At 36.9% G+C, this 6,088-nt stretch overlaps 1 non-coding gene across 1 annotated transcript; it reads right to left on the bottom strand.

The window, feature by feature from the left end:
* Positions 1–5,214: 5,214 nt before the first annotated feature.
* LOC141723099 (small nucleolar RNA R71) lies at positions 5,215–5,321 on the bottom strand. Its single transcript, XR_012576091.1, has one exon. It is a non-coding gene; the product is annotated as a small nucleolar RNA R71 (small nucleolar RNA).
* Positions 5,322–6,088: the final 767 nt, after the last annotated feature.

Genomic DNA, 6,088 nt, shown 5'->3' with positions numbered 1-6,088 from the left:
AGTCATGGATTTCATCTGAACTAGGAGTGGCGTAAGTGGTCGAGTAGCGCCGGCCCAGCCTTATCATATTGGCCCAAATGGCCTGGAAGTTCCGCTAAGGCGGTCCATTCTTTAGGAGTTCAGTGTTCGGTTGACAAGTAAATCCGACAGGTTCTCCTCTACATGTAGAAAATGGTGGGGTTGTACTACTACGACTGATCATCGTAAGTGGTCTTCCTGGCGCGGTAAACTCCCGTAATGAGTTCATCATCCATTTGGATAATTCTGCAACACTACCCGTAGCATTTCGATTGAAAGGCTACTAATGGGTGGTTGCCGAAGCATTGACAGGGTCAAACATTTAGACTGGTGTATCCATTGAATGAAGTATCTCGTAACTTCATCTCTTTTCAAAATATTTCAAAGATCAAATATTTTCAAGTTTTATTTGTGGTCTCATCTATGGGATGACCTCGTGAATCTTATTATACTTTGAACAGTAGTAGTTCAAGTAGATTTCTAAAAAAAATGGTATAAGTATAGTGAAGTAATTGGTAACTTCATCTTCTTTTAAAACTTATATCCAGTAAGTAATTACCTTACTCATGATAAAGAATTCTAGTAAGTATCCATTTAGATACTTGTATTATTGTTATCACTACATATTATCTTGCGAGCTGTAAGGCTCACTCTTGCTTTATTTCTTCATCACACAACAACAGTTAGGAGAGATGGCCAGACTCCAGCAGACCCAGCGCAAGCGCGTGGGAAGCGTCCCGCGTCTTCCCGATGATGTTGTGGCTGCTATAGCTGCAGAGGTAGATCTATTGGTAGATCAGGCATTCTAGTTTTTTAGAATCAATTATGTATAATTATAACTTGTGGCAGATAATGGCAATTAACTGTAAATTTATCAAGTAATCATTTTGGGTTGTAATAACTTTTAAATGGTGGATTCAAAGACTTGTACTTATTTCAATTTCATCTCTGAGACTATAACGAGTTGTGGTGTGTGTTAGTGTGGGGTCACAGCATGAGGTTATTTATTATTAATTAAGTGAAGTGATATTGTGGAAAGAAAGACCGTGACAACCCGGATCCCCGACCCCGGATCTGGGGGTGTTACACCAGGCAAGTTTACGAACCCAACTCCATATATTGTTGTATTGTGAAAGGATTGTTTTGCTATCTTTTGCATAAATGTCATTGTTGCCATGATACGAGTACTTGAGTTTTCACATAAATAGTGATTGTGTTACGATGTGTATATATATATATCATAGAATATTGTATCGCCACCATGAGCGTGATGTATAATTATGAGACCGAGAGTCGGTCGGAGTTTAAATTAAAACCTGGGAGTTATCCCGGAGATGTTTGGATGATTAAAAGTTCGTACTTATTTTAGTACAAGGGACTCAATGTCCACTTGCGAAATATTAAAATACCTCAAATTTAGTTAAAACGATTTCTAAAGATCATATTCCCTCAATTATATTTTATTATTCAAATAATGAATATTATTTAAATTATTCATTTATTATAGGAGAATTATTCTCCAACGATTATTTATTTCAAACTTGATTAATTATATTGATAAAGGTTACCCTAATTATTTAAACGTAAAATAGTTGGGGAATATTATATCAAATATTCTTTTAAAATATAATCATTCGAGGTCTAATTATTTAATAATTATTATTTAAATATTATTTATTTATTAAATGATTTAATATGATTTAAAAATTATAAAACCTAATTTAAAATATTTTCTAAGATTCAGAAAATTATTCTAATATTTTCAGACCGTCGATGAATATATCTCGACTTACTTTAATTATTTAAACATAGTTTCAAAGGAAACTCTCCCGTTTATTTATTTATCTGTTGACAACGGTCAACTCACATCCTTAGTACTTCCTCTGAAAACTTTCGGAAGTATATATATATATATATATATATATATATATATATATATATATATATATGAGATGAGCTGTGCCTATCAACAAGCAAAACGCTTGGGAAACTTCGAAATAGTTCGATGATTCCAAGTATGTGATAGGATTCTTAAAAGGATAAAGGAGGGGTAGAGATCTAGTACTTCGTGGACTGGGGAGACTGCAATATTAATTTTCTGTATGAGAAGGTACCATGTGTACTGAGGGACATACGAAGTATGCAAAACATACCCGAGTAGAATGGGGAAGCATATAAAGCCCGAATTCGGCTAGGGTGACAACCGGGAGTAAGGAAGTCATCCATCTACATGTAGAAAATGATACCGTTATATGAGTGATCATCGTATCTCGGGGGCTCCAGTGAATGTCCTATATTCTTCCAATTAGAATTGATATGCAATACCGTAACCCAAGCCTAGGCGCTGGGTTTACCATTAAGGTATTTGCCGACTAATAAGTCAATCAAAGAATTATTTTGAAAAAAAGTTATGAATCATCGAGGAAAGCTATTTTAAATAAACATACTTATCGTATATGGAATTATACTTAAATTTCTCATACATCCTTTTCATACTGTACATTATTATACTGGGCATTATAGCTCACACTTATTTTCTTAAATTGACACAACACAACAGTGAATCAAGATGCCTATCATAAAACTCACGACCAGGAAATGGGTAGGAAACGGCCAGACGTTCCGTAGGATGTTTGCTGTTGTACCTCAGGTAGACCGAATAAGCTGGATTGGTTTTCAGTTATTTTTAGTCCGGCTTATTTACAAGTATGACTTATGTAAGATAATAAATAAGAAACGTATATTTGGCCGACGGTCAAACCTTGCATAAAGGTTACTGTCATAACCACGGTATCAACTGTGAACTTAATTGTGTATTCACAAGGTATAAATACTGTTATTACTTTATCGGCAATTATTCTAAATATTGATTCAGTCTTTTCAGCATTTATTTTTCATGATATAAATCTTGTTGGTATGATTACTTCTAGACCTTATTTAAGGACTACCTCTAGTTGTATGACCACAAATCACCCTTCTTTAGCCACCGCTTATTTTTGTAGAACAATCTTTCGACGCCTTTTTCTGTGAGATATGTGAAAAGATTGAGAGAAAAATAGAATTTAAGAGAGGCAGGATTGTTGAGTGGCATTTATGACACTTTATAATGCTCTAATAAGCTTTGAATTGATGCATTTGTACTCAAGTTGTTAAGTATTTTAACGTGTTTTCTAGTGTTTTTGCATTTCAGGCATTAATCTGTGAATCAGGTGAATTAGCATTGTTTTAGTGCTAATTTGGTGTCAAGGTGGTGTTGGAATAAAAGCTCGTGGAAAGTCGGCTCGAAGCAGCAAGGAAAAAGATGAAATTAGAGTTTTTCTCAGAAGGACAGCGCGCCCGCACTGTGATAGCGCGCGCCCGCACCAGGATTCGAGAAAGGTAGCGCGCCCGCGCTGTGATAGTGCGCGGCCGCGCCGGTGCAAAAAATATGAATCCTGATTCTAATTCGATTCAAAGTGGGGAGACTTCCAGATTGCAAAGGGATGCTATATATATATTCAAATAAGAATGTTTTCATGAGAGAGACGTACCAGAGAACAAGGGGAACCGTAAGAAGATCGTTTTTAGCACGATTCAACGAAGACGAAGAAGATCTTGGTTTTACTCGTGAATCTTTATTTTAAGTTGTATTTGGATGCTAGTTTTCTTACTTGTGAACCTTACTCTTGTTTTGTACTTGGTTTTATTTATTCGTTATAAAGACTACGTTTGTTAAACCATACTTTCATCGAAACCCACGTTGATGATGAGTCCGATTATGGGCTAATCGTTATCGTGGGGTTCTAGCGGACTTATTTATGGATTTCTTTAGTTAAATTCTTTCGATGCCTTAGTATATGGTGATTGATTGATAGCCTAGTACTGGTTGTGCGTATTCATCTTATAAGCATCGCGAACTTATAAGATAGCGTGTTAATTCTTAATGATGCGACAGTGAATTTAAGAATTTAGAACTTGCCATGCTAGCATAGGTTCATATATTGTTATGTATGATTCGTAGGTAATTTTAACCATCTTACTTGCCCTGTGTAATCAAGATAGATAACTTGTGCTTAAATCGTTATGTTGTTAAATTCTATAGACATATAGGGTCTCAATATAATTTGTGTATATTTAGCTTCTATCTTTTTTGTGGATGTCTGGTAGTATGGTACTCATGCAACAAAAGTTGGCGTTTATCAGTTTCGTGTTGTCTGATTAGTGTCATCACCATTGCATGCTAAGGTTGAGAACAATAAGGCTATTGAATGAAGTATTTAATGAAGTTAGAATCCCATGGTTGTAATATATATTAATTTAATCAATCTTATTCTCTTAGTTATAATTGTTAGTTAAATTCTTAGTTATAAACAACCTCAATTTGTTATCATCTCAGTATTGAATAATAACCATACATTATTGCTTAAGTGCGTGAATTAATTAGTTAACCAATACAGTCTCTGTGGGAACGAACTAGAAAAGATTCTATACTACTTGTGAACGCATATACTTGCGTGTATTATTAGCGCGTGTTTAGCGACTAACAAGTTTTTAGCGGCGCTGCCGGGGACTGTAGTGTTTATTATTAATTTATGTATTTTCCATCAGTGGTCGTTAAAGTTCATTGACTCGGACATTGTTACTTAGTTTTTTCCTTGTTTTATTTCAGGTACTCTAGCGAGGGTGTATGCATACGCGTTCGCGTACTCGTAAGAGAAATCTGGATCAAGCCGAGGAGGAAGCGATAGTGGTTGGTAAGGAAGTTTTTGAGGAAGAAAAGAAGGTAGAAGAAGAAGAAGAGAAAGTTGAAGAACCGGCTTTACTAGAGATGGGTGATCAAGCGGAAAATCCTAAGGCTTTGATGGACTATTCTCAGCCTAAGATTAATGACATTCAATCAAGCATCATAAGATCAGCCATCAGGGCTAACACTTTTGAGATCAAGTCAAGAATGATTCAGATGATACAGAACTCAGTTCAGTTTGGAGGTTCTCCTACTGAAGACCCCAACATGCACATCAGGGATTTCATTGAGATCTGCGACACTTTCAAGTTTAATGATGTGACTGAAGATGCTATCATGCTGCGACTCTTCCCATTCTCTCTAAGGGACAAGGCTAGTGCTGGTTACATTCTCTACCAGCAGGGTCTATTACCACTTGGGAAGATCTAGCTCAAAAGTTTCTCACTAAATTCTTCCCTATGGCGAATACTGCTGCAATCAGGAATGCTCTTACTCAGTTTTCTCAGAAAATAGGAGAATCTCTGTGTGAGGCTTGGGATCGATATAAGGAGATGCTAAGGAAGTGCCCACACCATGGCATGCCTGATTGGATGATTATCAACTGTTTCTACAATGAATTGGTTGCTACTTCTAGACCCATGCTTGATGCAGCATCAGGAGGAGCCTTGTAGGATAAAAGCTACGATGAAGCTTATGAACTTATTGAACTGATGGCTGCTAATGAGTACCAGAATCCTTCTCAAAAGCTGACTCAGGAAAAAGTAGCAGGAATTCTGGAGTTGGACGCAGCAACTGCTATCGCTGCCCAACTTAAGGCTTTGACGATGAAGGTGGACACTTTGACTAATTATGGAGTTAGTCAAATCACCAGTGTCTGCGAGCTATGTGTTGGTGCTAATGAGACTGATCAGTGCGTGATTTATAGTGAATCAGCTCAGTTTGTGAGCAACTTCCAGCGATCGCAGCAACCAGTGCCAGCCACCTATCATCCCAACAATCGTAATGATCCTAATTTCAGTTGAAGCAACACTCAGAATGCGGTTCAACAGCCTTATCAGTAGTATCCATCTAAGTAGTACAACCCCCCTGGTTTTCAGCAACCGCAGTATGCACCAAGACAACAACTCCAACTGCAACAAGCTAATGAAAAATCTGAATTAGAGGAGTTGAAGCTTATGTGCAAAAGTCAAGCTGTTTCTATCAAGACCTTGGAAAATCAAATTGGGTAAATTGCCAATGCCTTGCTAAATTGTCATCCTGGTATACTACCCAGTGATACTGAAGTGCCAGGAAAGAGGGAAGCTAAGGAGCAGGTAAAGGCAATCACTTTAAGGTTTGGAAAGGTTG

The sequence above is a fragment of the Apium graveolens genome, chromosome 4 (assembly GCF_009905375.1).
Source record: "Apium graveolens cultivar Ventura chromosome 4, ASM990537v1, whole genome shotgun sequence".
Classification (NCBI taxonomy): Eukaryota; Viridiplantae; Streptophyta; class Magnoliopsida; order Apiales; family Apiaceae; genus Apium; species Apium graveolens.
Note: the sequence above shows the minus strand (reverse complement) of the source record. Positions and strands in the feature narration are given on the sequence as shown.